We start from the raw sequence: 16,536 nt of genomic DNA on the forward strand, positions 1-16,536 counted from the left end.
CGCCTGTTCCTCTGCCAGTCCTCAGGGCCCAGGGCAGTGGGAACCGAGTGGACGGTCAGGCCCAGGGATAGCTGGGCCGCATCGAAATGTCATCTTCTCGGGAGGCCAAAGGGCTGTGGTAACCTCCCCTGCCCTGGAGGAAGCGAGCAGACAGGTAACACAGAAGCGGCTGAGAGCTTCTGGCACGGAATGGGGGCTGGAGGTGACGGCTGAGTGTCCAGCCCCAGGAGGGTGGGTTTCTGATTTCAAGACACCCTGCTGGCTTGAGAGCCACTGTCTGCTGGTAGGCAAAGAAGCCAAAGCGGCTGAGGTCAAGTTCTGCAGCACACTTCCTGTCAGAGCCCCCACTCAACGCCTCTGATGTCTCTGGGTGACCAGCAACTTCAGGGTCTCTGTGGGTTTGTAGAGAAGACTCGCTCTCTAATGATAGCTGCCATAATTAAGTTCTTACTCTGTGTATTGCGTATGTGTACATATATATGACTACAGGTATCTGACAGCATTGCTAGCAATTAGAGCAAACAGTTACAGCACGCGCTTTACATTCTTGCTTGATTCAGATCCAGGCAGTCTGGTTCTAGAATCTGTGCTTGCATCACCACGCTTCTTGTCTAATGTCCTTTACAGCAAACCAAGGTTATTGTAAGCTTTCACTTTGAGGGGCACTGACCTATAATACTAGCTAGATGTTACTATGTGTAATGCTAACTACTGTGTCGGGCAAGCTTCTAAATGTTTTGTATCTGCTTCCTCATTTATTCCATATAATAAACTCTATTTACTCCACATAAACTCCATGGGATGGGTATTTCCATCATCTCCATTGTATAGACAAGGAGATGGAAGTACAGAGGCATTAAGTATCTTGCCCAGGGTCACACAGTTGTCAGGTGGCAGGGTCAGGATTTGAACTCAGTTTTCTTTGGAGCCTTGTGTGAATCTGAAGCCTGCCTTACCCTTTGGCTGGATGGGAGCTAGTCTCCTTCTCTGGATCATGAGTTACGGAAGGTGGTGTTCTGATCCTGGCCTTGTAGAACATCAGCGTTTGACTTGTCAGCTCCAGGAATGCAGAAGCTCTTCTGCGGTTTGCCTGTTGTTTCTTAGCTTTTGCCGAGTTCAAGGAGGATGGAATTGCCCAATGGTGACAGGGAAGGAATTTGGATGATAATAATTGCTCAATGAATGCCATTGCTTACTTGGCCAGTAACAGGCTAAGTAAGATAACAGATATTAAATAAGCAGAACTCACCAGGTATATTCAGGAAGCCAGCTTTATTTGTGTCTATTGCTGCCTCTAATGTTTGTGTGTGTGTATGTGCTGCCCTGCTCTTTCCTTGCCATGGGATGAAAATTAGGGCAGCTCCCTGACTCCTTTTTTTTTTTCATATTTTTTGCTGCTAGATGTTATGATGGGCCTTTCTATTTTTTTGTTAAGTCTTTACTGCATTTGTTACAAAATTGTTTCTGTTTTATGTTCCAGTTTTTTGGCCAAGAGGCTTGTGGGATCTTAGATTCCAGACCAGGGATTGAACCCACACCGCTTGCACCGGGAGATAAAGTCTGTTAACCACTGGACTATCAGGGAAGTCCACTGCCTCATTCTTCTGATTACCTTTCTAGTTCCAACACTGCTTCAGCTCAGTAGCTGATACTTCAAGGTCTGTGCAATAACCTAGACCTCCAATATTGCATCCAAATGGAGACTAGTCTTCCTCCCCCACTGGCTGGGCCTACTGGGTGTTAAACCTGCTTCTTTGTCTCTTCATACGATGTTGTGGATACTACAGAGAACACCCTCCTTCCTTAACTTTGGGGATTTCTAAACTGCCAATCCCTTGAGGCAGGTGCCTAAGACTCTTTCCGGAGTCCCCCAGCCTCCGAGCAGTCTGTCTTAGTCAGCGAGGGTTGCCGAAACAAATAGCCCAGACTAGGTGGCTTAAACAACAGAAATGTATTTCCTCACAAATAAGTTCTGGGGGCTGGGGGCGGAAATCAAGGTGTACGCAGGGCTTGTTTCTCCTGAGGCTCTCTCCGTGGCTTACAGACGGTGTCTTCTCGCCGTGTCCTCACGTGGCCTTTTCTCTGTGTATGTGCACCCTGCTATCTCTGTGTGTGTCCAAATCCCTCTTGTAAAGACTGGACTGGGGCCCATGCTACATGCCTCTTTTTGACTTAGTCATCACTTTAAAGCCCCATCAGCAAATATAGTTATGTTTCAAGGTTGGGCACAGGGCTTCAACATATAAATTTGGGGGTGCATAATTCAGCCATATCAGTTGTTCTCAGCTTCTTTCTCCACTCCTCCTGGTGATTGTCTTAAAAGGATCTATACAAGGACTTCCCTGGTGGTCCAGTGGTTGAGACTCTGGGGGTCCGGGTTCTGGCATGTTGATGCAGGAAGAGGTGGGACACGAAGGTTATTCTTACAAAAAATTCCTACCAAGGAGGGCTGAGTGCTGGGGTGAGGGGAGCAAAGGGACACATTCCATTCCTCTTAGAGTTGCAGCTCAAGGAAAAGAGCAATTCAAACGCAATCTTGCAGAAAGACAGAAAAGGAAATTGGGGGGGGGGGTTGGGGAAGTTTGGGTACAGATCAAGTATTCAGTTATTAGAGAATGACTCATTTTTTGTAGGTGCTATTAGGGTGTTATAGTTTAGATTGGAAAATAACCCTTAACTTTTATTTTTTCTTTTTTGGAGATGCAAGCTGAAATGTTTTGAGTTGAAAGGTCACACTGCCTGTAACGTGCTTGGAAACAGGAGACCTGGGCTCGATCCCTGGGTTGGGAAGATCCCTTGGAGGAGGGCATGGCAACCCACTCCAATATTCTTGCCTGGAAAATCCCATGGACAGAGGAGCCTGGTGGTCTGCAGTCCATGAGGTCAAAAAAGAGTCAGACACAACTGAGCAACTAAACACCACCACCACCTGCATACGCGCGCGCGCACACACACACACACACACACACACAAACACACACACACATATTTAGAGACAAAGCAAATATGGGGAAACGTTATCAATAGTTGGGAGTATATGAGAGTTCACTGTAGTATGGTACTGTTCTTTTGGGTTTGACTTTTCATAATAAAAATTTTAAAATACAGTGTAGCAAGGGCATTAATGGGAAGTAAGATATAGTTGAAACATAAAGAAGTGCTCCTGCTTGGATCTGATAGGTGAGAGAAGCTTCCCAAAGAAAACATCATCTAAGACCTGAGAGATGCATGGTCCGTAGGCAGGGGGTTGGGGAAGAACTGATAGGAGAAGGCTCCAGGCGGAGGTAATGGCATGGTAGTCTGTTTTGTGCATGAAGGCCTGGTAATCTGTTTTGCTAGAGGAACAAAAGGACATTGAATGTGAGTATAGAGTGAGAAGCAGAGAGTCACCAAGAGGTGAGACGGGAAAGGTAAGCTGGTCCTGTAGAGTTGTGGGCTGGGTAGGAGGGCTAGAATTGTGTCCTGATCTGGGTGTAAGCAAGGAGGTTGTGTTTCAGAAAGATGTCACTAATGAGTATTGAGCCATTATCATCTGGCAACCACTTAAGTTCTAAGCACTTGATCTAGATTAGTTCACTTAATCCTCACTGTGCCTTTCCCAGGAGCCTACAAAATTAGCCTCTCTATTTTAGAGATGAGGCAAACAGGCATGGCCAGGTTCGGTAACCTGCCCAAGGTCACAGATATGGAGGAGCCTGGAGGAGCAAGGATCTGATGGCTGCTGCTGCTGCTAAGTCACTTCAGTCGTGTCCAACTCTGTGCAACCCCATAGACGGCATCCCACCAGGCTCCCCCGTCCCTGGGATTCTCCAGAGAGCTGGTATTCTTTCCTTCCTGAGTTTCGTTGGGATTCACCAGCTCACGATTAGTGGTGAATATAATTGCTGCTGACCGTGACATCCTTTGTTTACTGAGATGGCAGGAGATACTTCATTTCTCAAGGAAGAGTCCAAGATGGTGGCCAGACCCTACCCCACTGCCCGCTCTTGGCCTGAGTATGGCACATAGTCAAAGAACGTCCCATGGTCAGAGAAGAGATGTCCTCCTCATAATAAATGGAGAGGGTGTCAGTAAATCCCTAATGTCTCCATCTGTGCGGAGCAACCTGCTGTACATCCGCTCATGTTTCTCTTGCCCCGGCCTCTGCTCTTGTGGTTGTTCAGCTGCTAAGTCATGTCCGGCTCTTTGCAACCCCATGGACTGCAGCACGCGAGGCTTCCCTGTCCTTCACCATCTTTCTGAGTTTGCTCAAACTCATGTTCATTGTGTCGATGAGGCCATTTAACCGCCTCATCCTCTGTTGCCCCCTTCTCTTCCTGCCCTCAGTCTTTCCCAGCATCAGGGTCTTTTACAATGAGTCAGCTCTTTGAATCAGGTAGCCAAAGTATTGGAGCTTCAGCTTCAGTCCTTCCAATGAATACTCAGGGTTGGTTTCCTTTAGGATTGACTGGTTTGATCTCCTTGCTGTCCAAGGGACTCTCAAGAGTCTTCTCCAGTACCACAATTTGTAAGCATCCGGCCCCTGCTAACCATCATTTTTGGTGCAACTTGACATTTTCACTGTTTGAATTTTGTCACCTGTAAATGTTGCAGTCTGTAGGTCAGCCCTGTACCCTAGGTATACCAGAACAGGCCACAGCCCCTAGCCCCTTTCCTAACCGGCTCCCAACTGCAAATGTCTCTTAATTGTCTTCCAAGGCGGTTACCCTTGCATAATGTGATGTGAACACCTGTGCTGTTTTACCAGCAGCCCTTGATCTTTGGGCCTCCTCAGAGGGCTCATCAGGGATGACAAATTAAGCAAATATTGAAAAACAATAGAAAGGAAAATATTTGGCTGTGTCCTTCTAATGCTTATTGATTTTTAAGATCTTCTCAGGCATGAAAACAAGATTAATTGCTGGCATCCTGACACTGGATTCCTGTTAACTGAAAGAACAACTTATTGATCAGACTGGGATACCCAGCAGGGCTGGAGCCAGCCTGTCTCCCCTGCAGGTGATCAGCCCCAGAGATGGAGCCCCGCTGGGAGGGAGCTGTATGCACTTGAAGTGGGGGGTGATGCCAGGAAGGTCCTCATGTGTCTCAGGAAGACACTGAGGCTGTGTATCATTTCCATACCAATTCTCTTGGGGGCCTTGTTTTTCTCTTGCTAAAGGCCCCAAGAATTCCAGGTGTTGTTTTTTTTTTAATTTTTAAGCCATCCAAACAGTTTTTATTCATTAATATTAATAAATACAGCAGCTTCATTAGACATGTGCATTTTCCTCTTTGACCTAAATGTGGAGTATTAGGAGAGCCTTTGGCATGTCAAGTTACAGGAAGCAGAGATCATCCCTGCATTGCTACCTGTATTTATCCAGGTTATTTTTGTGTGTCAAAAATGATACAACTTACATGGATTCACTCACAGAGGACATGGCTCTGCAGAATGAAGCATGAGCTCTTCTGTATATATTCCTGTTTTCCAATCCTCTCTCCGAAGGAATTGCCCATTTAACAGCAAATATTTATTTTGCTCCTACTGTGTGCTACACGTCCAGTTCTGGGTATCAGTGATATGTGTGCCTGCTCAGTTGCTAAGTCATGTCCACCTCTTTTGTGACCCTCTGGACTATAGCCCGCCAGGCTCCTCTGTCCATGGGATTTCCCAGGCAAGAATACTGGAGTAGGTTGCCATTTCCTCCCCCAATGGTTCTTCCCAACCCAAGGATTGAATCTGCATCCCCTGTGTCTCCTGCATTGCAGGTGAATTCTTTACCACTGAAATCAGTCCTGGGTGTTCATTGAAAGGACTGATGCTGAAGCTAAAACTCCAGTACTTTGGCCACCTCATGCGAAGAGTTGACTCATTGGAAAAGACTCTGATGCTGGGAGAGACTGGGGGCAGGAGGAGAAGGGGATGACAGAGGATGAGATGGCTGGATGGCATCACCGACTCGATGGACATGAGTTTGAGTAAACTCTGGGAGTTGGTGATGGACAGGGAGGCCTGGCGTGCTGCGATTCATGGGGTCGCAAAGAGTCGGACACGACTGAGCAACTGAACTGAACTGAGCCATCAGGGAAGCCTGTTGGTGATATTGTAGCACAATGAAAAGATCCGTGGCCTCCTTGAGCTTGCTTCCTAACGAGTTTAGTGTATAACCTTCTAATCTATAGCTATATCATGTATATCCATAACTGTATCAATGACTCTATCTGTAGGTTCATTTTGTACACATGATCCTGTGACTGGCTTTTTCACTAACAATGTGCCTTGGAGTTCATTTCATGTACACATAAATGGGCCTTCCTCATTCTTCGAAAACTGGAGAATGGTCTTCTCTAGGGATAAACCCCTGCTGGTGTTCTGATTTTTTTTTTCACAGTACTGCAGCAAGCTGTCTTCTACATATACTGTTGTGTTCACAAGAGTCTGTACACTTACTAAGTAACCAGGGGTACTTAATTAACCTCTCTGTGACTCAGTTTCTTCATGTATGAAATAAACATAATAATTTACCTCCCTCTACTCATCAAGGAAACGCAAAATAACCACAATGAGATGCCACTTCACATCCACTCAGATGTCTGTAATCAAAAAGACAGATAATAAGTGTTGGTTGGCAAGGATACAAAGAAATTGGAACCCTTGTGCACTGCTGGTGGGAATGTAAAATGATGCAGCCACTTTAGAAAAATGTTTGGCAGCTCCTCAAATGTTAAACGTAGAATTGCTATATGATTCAACAGTTCTACTCCAATGTATATACCTGGGATAAATGAAGACACAAGTTCACACAAAAACTTGTACATAAATGTTGACAGCAGCATTATTCATATTAGTAAAAAGGTAGAAACAGCCCCAATGCCCATCAGCTGATAAGTGGATAACAGAATACCATGTAACTATACAATGGAATATTTATTATTTGGCATTAACAAGATGTAAGTTCTGATTCAAGCTGTAGCTTGTAGCTGAATCTTGAAAATATTATGCTAACTGAAAGAAGCCAATTACAAAAGACCACATATTATATGATTTCATTTCTATGAAATGTCCAGAATAGACAAATCCATAGACACAGAAAGGAGATTGGTGGTTGCCAGGGGTTAAGGGGTTGCAGAAAAGAGGAATGACTACCAAGGAGGCTTTCTTTTAGAGATGATTAAAATGTTCATGGATTTGAGCAAACTCCAGGAGACAGTGGAGGACAGAGAAGCCTGGTGTGCTGCAGTCCATGGGGTCACAAAGAGTTGTATATGACCTAGGAACTGAACAATAACAACAAAATATTCTAAAATTGCGGTGATGGTTACACAACTTGATGAATATGCTAAAAAAACATTAATTGTACACAAATTGTATGGTATGTGAAATGTATCTCAATTGAGCTGTTATAAAAAATGTAATATCTCCCTCATGGGTAGTGAGGATAAACTGAGATGGTACAAAAATGTGGAGAACAGTACCTGGCATTCTGCAAGCTCTATCCAATAATCCACACCTCTTGCTGTTGTACTAGAGATCGGATTCTAAAGGCAAAATTGTTGAGCCAAACTTCAGTTCAATCACTCAATCATGTCTGACTCTTTGTGACCCCATGGACTGCAGCATGCTAGGATTCCCAGTCCATCACCAACTCCTAGAGCTTGCTCTAACTCATGACCATCGAGTCGGTGATGCCATCCAACCATCTCATCTCATCCTCTGTCGTCCCCTTCTCATCCCGCCTTCAATCTTTCCCAGCATCAGGGTCTTTTCCAGTGAATCAGTTCTTCGCATCAGGTGGCCAAAGTATTGAAGCTTTAGTTTCAGCATCAGTCCTTTCAGTGAACATTCAGGGTTGATTTCCTTTAAGATTGACTGGTTTGATCTCCTTGCTGTCCAAGGGACTGTCAAGAGGAACCAAAGTGTTGGTGCATTAAAATATACATATTTTTTAAATTTCCAAAGACTCTACAAAATTTCCCTCCAAAAGGTCATCACCAATTCACTCTCAGAAGTAGCATACAAGGATGCTTATTTTTTCTCTCTTTTCAAAGATGCCCCAACTAAGAAGTTTGGAAGAACATGTACATGGTATTCAGAGTGCTTTCCTTTGGGTGTTGGGATTGTAAGTAAATTTTCTTTTTGTTTTCTCATATTGCTTATCTGCATTTTTTCATATTAAAAAATCATGTGTTAATTATGTAATGTTTAAAAAATAAGACATAAACACATCCCCCTTGTACTCTTCACCACGGGGCTTTTACACCTCACAGGCTTCAGAGATTAGGGTAGGAGACCTTATACTTCTCAGTCCATTATGAAAACAGGTTTTGGGGAGCGGTTTTTAGTAACTTTCTAGAAGGAACAGCCAGAGGACGACAACTATAAACAGAGAAGTACATAAGTTATGACTCTCAGCCCAGGCCTGCACTTTCTTGCTTGATGGTGCCCCAAAGCCCTATAATAAAAATCATGCCTGGGAGTCATTTGCATCCTTACTAGACACCAGACACTGCAAATTTTCAAATGCTTCATTCTTATTGTCGTTTAATCCTGGCAATAGGTTTTGGTGCAAAAACGGAGTTCGAGAAATTCAGTGACTTGCCCAAGGACACAGTGGTAGTCAGTGACTGGGTAGAGACTGCTGAAGCTGGCTTAGCTGTGAGTCAAGAGTCAGGAACCAGGATCTTTCATGACCTCACTGAAAAGCAAGGTCGCGGTTAAGACAAGCTTCAGGTGAGGTTGATTCAGCAGTTCAATGATATCCTCAGGACGTTTGTTCTTTCCATCTCTCTGCTCTGCCATCTTTGAGTTGTTTTCATCTTTGGGAAGTTAGAGGACTCTAGCAGTGACATCTAGACATAACAAAGTTCAGAAAAAGAAGAAAGGGTTGGTTTCTTTCTAGGGCTTTCTCCTTACAATGATGGAATATTTTCCCTCCAGCAAACTCTTCCCGTAGCCACGGTGTTTATCTCATCAGCCCCTTCTAGGTCACTTACCTATTCTTGAACCAGTCACTGGCAAAGGGAACATAACTAGTCCCTGCCAATTCAGCTGAGGTTTGTGTTGGAGGTGGGTCATTGTTCCCTGAGGAGGGCAGTTCCATTAACAAAATGAGGATTCTTCTTGGGAGACAGAAGTGGAAATGGAAGTTGAGGAGTTGGGTGGGAAAGACAATTAGTATCCAGCATAAGAAGAGATTCAAATGTGTGTTGTCAAACTCAGGAGTAGCTATTCCTGGCCACTGCACTATTCTGTATCTTGGCTAGGACCTTTATTGCTAGACATTGATTACTGAGGGTGAAGCATATAAACCACCCACATCTGCCTCTTCCCTCTCTTCAGGTCCCATCCTTTCTAAAGGGAAGTTTGAAAGCTTGATTTAGGGCAGATCATGAGAAGTAAAATGGTAGGTTTTTAAACTATCCCAGATCAACTAGATACTTTCCATCTTGGGGATCTCTAATCTGGGAGAATGCCATTTCACATACCCGGGGATCTCTCAAGAAAGGTCCCTTTGAGATCGCCGCCTCTTGGCAGCTTATAGAACTGACTTGAGTGATAGGACAGTATCAGTTTGTAGATTCAGAGGCTTTGGGAAGATGTACTTGACCTCCCTCCCTCCCTGGAAATCACACTTGTAGCTGATGTGATCGATTGAAGTGTTATTCAGCAGAGCTTCGCTCATCTCCCTTGCAATCTGGGACCTTGTATGCTTTTTACACCACTGACTGTGGCCTTGGCCACTGACCTGCTTCAGCGAATGGAATGTGAGTGTCTGTGACTCCAGCAGAGCCTTTAAATAATGCTTACGTTGTGTGGCTTCCCTTGTAACCACCATGAGAAGAGCATCATGCCTTGGGTAGCCAGTGCCCTTTGTCTCTGGATCCCAGGATTAGTCATATGGAACAGACCCAAACCCAGACTGAAGTAGCATCACCATAGCCAATCTGCAGACCCGTGAATAAGAAAAATAAACGCTTGATTTCATAAGTCACTAGTTTTTATTTTGCAGCAGTGTTGCAGGAATAGGAGACTCCCACAGATGATATTTTCAAGTATTGCCCAAAGGGTGTGGATGGTGTGAGGGACTTGTAGGACAAGATATGAGACCAAGTCCCATCAGAGCAGCCCCTGGAACAGCATGTGTTAAATATAACTCAGGGAGGGGATGAACTGGAGATGTTTTGGTGAATTTCTTGAAACAGCGCAAATTCTAAGAACTTTTTAATGAAGTGTTCTCTGACCCATTCTCACTGAAACACTCTTCATGGCCAAGAAATTGCTACACCAAGTATTTCATCATCAGTGCTCAAATGTAGTAGAATGTAAGGGAAAGAGCACTGGGCATTAATTCCTGAGCCCTTCCAGTCTGCCTTGCATATGGGCAGAATGGCCACTGGTAGCTGGAGAAAGCCCTTAGGCAAAGAGATGCAGATGCTAGTCATTGAAAGCCAGGCCACTGTACCCTGAAATGGTACCTAAGAGAATGTGGGCAGGGAACCAACAGCATCAGCTACTACGGGTGGGAGGAGGGAGGAGGTAGAATGCAGTGACCGAGTTTAGAAAAGGTGAGGGTGTTAGGACAAACCGAAAGGCAAGCAGATTGTCCTAATTCTCCTTATTTTAGTGCTGGTCCCATTCTAAGGTGTGACTGCTATTTTTAGTAAAGATCTGAAAGGGGTAAGAGAAGAAACACGTATCATTTCTTGGTGACAAATCCAGCACTGATGTGACATTTTCACAAATGCAGGCACACCTCTCTGGCTTGGATGGGGTGGTCGGGGGGCTGCGCTGGGGAAGTGAATGTCTTCATGGAGAGGACAATTGCTCAGCCCCTAATGGGCCCAGCCAGAGAGGCAAAGGAAAGACCTCCAGGCTTGGACTCCTCCTGAGTTGGTAGGCTAGACTGGGCTGAGTTTTACATTATCTCAATAACCAACCCCCACCAATTATAGTTAAAAACTGCTTTATGTATAGATCGCGTAATTCAAGGTGTCAGATTTTTTCTGAGCTGAAGGGGAATGGAATTTTTTAAAATTATTTTTGGCTGCGCTGAGTCTTCATTGCTATGAGTGGGCTTTCTCTAGTTGCCATGCACAGGCTTCTCATTGCGGTGGCTTCTCTTATTGAGAAGCGTGGGCTCCAGAGCTCAGGCTTCAGTAGTTGTGGCACACGGGTTAATCGCTACACAACATGTGGGATCTTCCAGGACTGACTGGGGATCAAACCCATGTCCCCTGCACTGGCAGGCAGAGTCTTAACCCCTGGATGACCAGGAAAGTCTGGAAATGGAATATTTGGGAAAAGGTGGACATGGCAGTCTCTCCTGGCATAGAAAGATCTTCTCAGAGTGGAGCTTTTCCTGAGTGCATTTTGATTCTTTGCTCTGATATTCTGTAGTGGTGGTTCTTTGAAATTTGGAGATGTCCATCATCCTCTTTATTTTTCATGGAGTTCTAAAGAATTGAGATCTAGACACAAGGAGTCAAAGTGTCCATTTATGAACAGAAAAATAGAGAACATCAGAATGTCTTTTAATAGGAGGAAACTCAAGTAAGTATGACACATTTGTAAATGGAATAGTATGCAGCTATAGAAGAGAATGAAGATGCTCTCTCAGTATTCACAGGGCTAGAGCACCAAGAAAATGAGCAGGAGTGAGAAGGATTAATAACTATTAAGTTTGTAACGTCTTAAATATGTATGTGCAAATTTAGAAGGAAACACAAGAAAATGCAAATCAGTAGAATTAGGGGATGGAAACAGGGTGGGTAGGACCTGGGTGAGGGGACACATTTCACTGAATATTGAAACATGTACATAAATTTATACCTGTATATGTCTAGAGATAAGTACAGTAGTCATTATGGATGTGAGAGTTGGACTCTCTCACACTGAGAATTGATGCTTCTGAACTGTGGTATTGGAGAAGACTCTTGAGAGTCCCTTGGACTGCAAGGAGATCAAACCAGTCAATCCTGTAGGAAATCAGTTCTAAATATTCATCAGAAGGACTGATGCTGAAGCTGAAACTCCAATACTTTGGCCACCTGATGAGAACTGACTCAGTGGAAAAGACCCTGATGCTGGGAAAGATTGAAGGCAGAAGGAGATGGGGACGACAGAGGAGGAGATGGCTGGATGGCGTCACCGACTCAATGGACATGAGTTTGAGCAAGCTCCAGGAGCTGGTGATGGGTAGGGAAGCCTGGTGTGCTGTAGTCCATGGGGTTGCAAAGAGTTGGACATGACTGAGCAACTGAACTGAACTGTGAACTGAACTGATATCTAGAGATCTGGAGAATGACTCAGAGAGGGGAAAACATAGTTGCTTTGCCCCTCATCGTAAGTCATCTGATTGCTCCTTCTCATCACTTTGGGAAAGGGAGAAGGAAAAGGGCAGGCGGGGCAATATGAGAAGGGACAAGTGAAGAATGTTCGGGGTGGGTGCTCTGCCTGCAGTGGAGAACACCTCCGTCTGCTGATTCTCCCATTGACGTGCTCCCTACATTTCAGTCCACTGGATGTGTCGGATACTGAGTGCATGTGTGCTAAGTCGCTCAGTCAAGTCCAATTCTTTGAGTCCCTATGGACTGTAGCCCCCCAGGCTCCTCTGTCCATGGGATTTTCCAGGCAAGAATACTGGAGTGAGTTGCCACGCACTCCTCCAGGTGATCTTCCCAACCCAGGGATCAAACCCATGTCTCTTAAGTCACTTGCATTGGTCACACCTGGAAAGCCCCTTGACACAGAGTAGGTACTCTGAAAAATGACTGCTAGTGTCAAGCCAGCCAGAGTGCTGCAGAATCTGTTGGCACAGCTCTATATGATCACCTACTTGGGAGTTAATATAGGGTGATGGTTAGGAGCATGGGCTCCAACATCAGAATATACCCATGCTCAAGTCTTGGTGCTGCTAGATACTTGGGCTTGAGTACCTAAGTCCTCCCTCGATCCTGCCCTCCCTTATTAAACAGGAATAATACAAGCAGCGCCCTCACTGTTAGGAAGCCTCACACACAGGGTGCAGGGGACAGTGCCTGGCCCTTTGGTGGTGGTAGTGCTGGTGTGTGCGCCCCAAGTGGTGTCTGACTCTTTGTGACCCCCTGGACTGTAGCCCACCAGGCTCCTCTGTCCATGGGATTTCCCAGGCAAGATTACTGGAGTGGGTTGCCATTTCCTCTTCCAGGGGATTTTCCCGACCGAGGGATCAAAGTCTGCTCCATTGGCAGGCAGATTCTTTACCTCTGAGCCACCTGGGAAGCCCTCCTGGCCCATTACAGATGCTCAATTGCTTTGGGAGTTTATTTTTACCAGTGCAGTCATTTTCTGTGTGTGTGTGTGTGTGTGTGTGTGGTCAGGAGCGCAGATCCTGACTCTGTATAGAATACAGAACGAAGTCTAGGGTTTCTCGCGTGGTCAGGACAGCCCACCCCTTCCTGACCTCACTGGCTGATACTGCAGCTGCGTTTCCCATCCAACCTCCGAGGCGCTCTCCGGAGGAGCCTCTCTGCTGGCAGATGTGCCCTCTAGGATTCCAGAGGCAGATCCAGATGCTGGCGTGCAGCTGTGCTCACGGAACACTCTATCAGTATTGATTCCCTGCATAATTGCTAAGTAAATGGCTTAATGTTACTGTGAAAATGACTCTAAAACTTAATGGTTCCCCTTAAAAGGAGAACCCTCCTCCCACTTCTCAGCTGCACCAGATAATTCATCCTCCGTCTTCTTTCAGTCTCAGGGAAAGAAACAAAATCGCCCCGGTTCACCCCAGTGAGACACTCACGTGGCGTCTTGTCTGTGGTGATCTAGTCTTGATGGGGGAGGCATGGGAGAAAAAGTAAAGCCAGGGTAAGCCCTGATGTTGGGGATTTCCCACTCTTAAAACTGTTACATTTTTAAGATTCCATTTTTGTGACAGAAGTTTTAAGCCACACCAGTGTTTGACAGTTAAGTGTGCTTTGGGTTTCAGAAACATTGAATACATCAGAAATGGTTTTGTGCTGGTCCCCGGGTTCTGGTGAGAGACACGTTTGCATTGCTGTGTGGCTGCAGGCTCTCTGCCTCCTTTTGAAGCAGCAGGTGAGCCAAGGGCAGACAAGTCTGCCCTGCAGGTGTAATCAGACGCAGAAGACTGTTCTCAGCTTGGGGAGGAGCCTGGGCTCTGGACACCTGCTTGCGAGTCTCATCCCATCCCTAGGGTCTTTTTTTTTTTTAATGAACACCTCAGAATAGGGGCCCAGCAACAGCCAAGCATCAGTGACCTTACCCTCACTGCCCGTTAAATCCACCTGAGGAAGAATACGAGCTGGAATCTGGTTACTGTCAACTCAGGAACCAGATTTCGGAGGCTAGAGGGCCCTGCTGAGTTCTCTAGGCACTGTACTCCAGGCAGCATGCTCTGGGGGGTTTAGTATTTGTTCAGATCCTGGGCTCTGAAGCTGGAGTGTCTTGAGTTCAAGTCCCAGCCATGTTTCTTCCTAGCTGCTGTGTGATGAGGACCCAGTTGCTTAACTTCTCTATGCCTCAATTTCTCTTCTGTAATTGTGAGGGGTGAATGGATTATCCCACTCCAGTACTCTTGCCTGGAAAATTCCATGGATGGTGGAGCCTGGTAGGCTACAGTCCATGAGGTCGCAAAGAGTCAGACATGACTGAGCAACATCAATTTCTTTCTTTCTTTCTTTTTCATTTATTTTTATTAGTAGGAGGCTAATTACTTTACAATATTGTAGTGGTTTTTGTCATACATTGACATGAATCAGCCATGGATTTACACGTATTCCCCATCCCAATCCCCCCCTCCCACCTCCCTCTCCACCCAATTCCTCTGGGTCTTCCCAGTGCACCAGGCCCGAGCACTTGTCTCATGCATCCAGCCTGGGCTGGTGATCTGTTTCACCCTAGAGAATATACATGTTTCGATGCTGTTCTCTCGAAACATCCCACCCTTGCCTTCTCCCACAGAGTCCAAAAGTCTGTTCTGTACATCTGTGTCTCTTTTTCTGTTTTGCATGTAGGGTTATCATTAGTTATCACTACCATCTTTCTAAATTCCATATATATGTGTTAGCATACTGTATTGGTCTTTATCTTTCTGGCTTACTTCACTCTGTATGATGGGCTCTAGTTTCATCCATCTCATTAGAACTGATTCAAATGAATTCTTTTTAATGGCTGAGTAATATTCCATTGTGTATATGTACCACAGCTTCCTTATCCATTCATCTGCTGATGGGCATCTAGGTTGCTTCCATGTCCTGGCAATTGTAAACAGTGCTGCGATGAACATTGGGGTGCACATGTCTCTTTCAGATCTGGTTTCCTCAGTGTGTATGCCCAGAAGTGGGATTGCTGGGTCGTATGGCAGTTCTATTTCCAGTTTTTTAAGGAATCTCCACACTGTTCTCCATAGTGGCTGTACTAGTTTGCATTCCCACCAACAGTGTAAGAGGGTTCCCTTTTCTCCACACCCTCTCCAGCATTTATTGCTTGTAGACTTTGTAAGCTGGAACGAGGAGCTATCTTTCTTTCTATAGTTCCGTTTGGAGAAGGAAATGGCAACCCACTCCAGTGTTCTTGCCTGGAGAATCCCGTGGATGGAGGGGCCTGGTGGGCTGCAGTCTGTGGGGTTGCGAAGAGTCGGACACGACTAAGCAACTAACACACACAGACACACACACACAAAGTACTCTTTTCCTAGTAAGTAGTATAGAAGTTTAGTCTCAAGCACCCTCTAAGAGTCTTTTTTTCCCCCTTATCTGTTACCTGGCACTAAGGAGTACTTAATGCAGTGCTAAAGAGTACAGTTGAATGGGGTAGCTGGCAAGAGGGATCTGAAATGCGCCCCCTGTAGGTGACTGCTGTAACCTGGATGGGTGTCAGTCGGCACCTTGGGCTGGGGTTCTTGCATCACATGAGCTGTCTCTGGTTTTGCTTTGCAGTAATCTGGCTCTTGGTGCCTAAGTTACCCTAAAAAAATGTCCTCACACATCAGCGAGCAAGGTGGACTTTACTGACAATATCCTGGTGAGGTTTGTGAAGGGGATGGGAGTGTACATTGAGTGCGTGTGTGCGCGCACACACACACCACTGCCACACCACTTCTGCCTCAGGATTTCTTTCCTCCAGAGTCTGTGCTTGGCTCCTCTTTAAGGTTTTCTGTTGGTGCCCTTTTCTCCACACCAGCTTCCAGGGTTTTTCTCTCTGCCTCTTGGGAACTTAAAATTCCTCCCCCCCCTCTTTTTTTTTTGCTGCACCAGGTCTTACTTTTGGCATGCAGGATCTAGTTCCATGGCCAGGGATCAAACACAGGCCACCTGCATTGGGAGCTTGGATTCTTAACCACTGGACTGCCAGTGAAGTCTCTCAGTTCCTCACTATTTTTAGTAAGCAGAGCCGTTTGGCCCTGCCCCAGGTCCAGTGCATGAACTTACCCAATCAAAAGCATCATAGCGCAACAACCCCAACTTGATTCATCGCATGAATCAAGACGTTGCTCTCCTAAAGGGGCATCAGAGCACTTCGTTGTTGTTCAGTCACTAAGTCGTGTCCAACTC

General features: G+C 45.6%; 1 long non-coding RNA gene across 1 annotated transcript in view; it reads left to right on the forward strand.

Moving 5' to 3' along the window:
• The window catches only part of LOC122449442, a 28,644-nt gene continuing 12,108 nt past the window's right edge, over window positions 1-16,536 (forward strand). Inside the window, exons 1-2 of the long non-coding RNA XR_006271942.1 lie at window positions 1-154; window positions 8,029-8,099. This is a non-coding gene — a long non-coding RNA (uncharacterized LOC122449442). The remainder of the gene's footprint in view (window positions 155-8,028; window positions 8,100-16,536) is intronic.

This window comes from Cervus canadensis, chromosome 11 (assembly GCF_019320065.1).
Source record: "Cervus canadensis isolate Bull #8, Minnesota chromosome 11, ASM1932006v1, whole genome shotgun sequence".
NCBI classification, from domain to species: domain Eukaryota; kingdom Metazoa; phylum Chordata; class Mammalia; order Artiodactyla; family Cervidae; genus Cervus; species Cervus canadensis.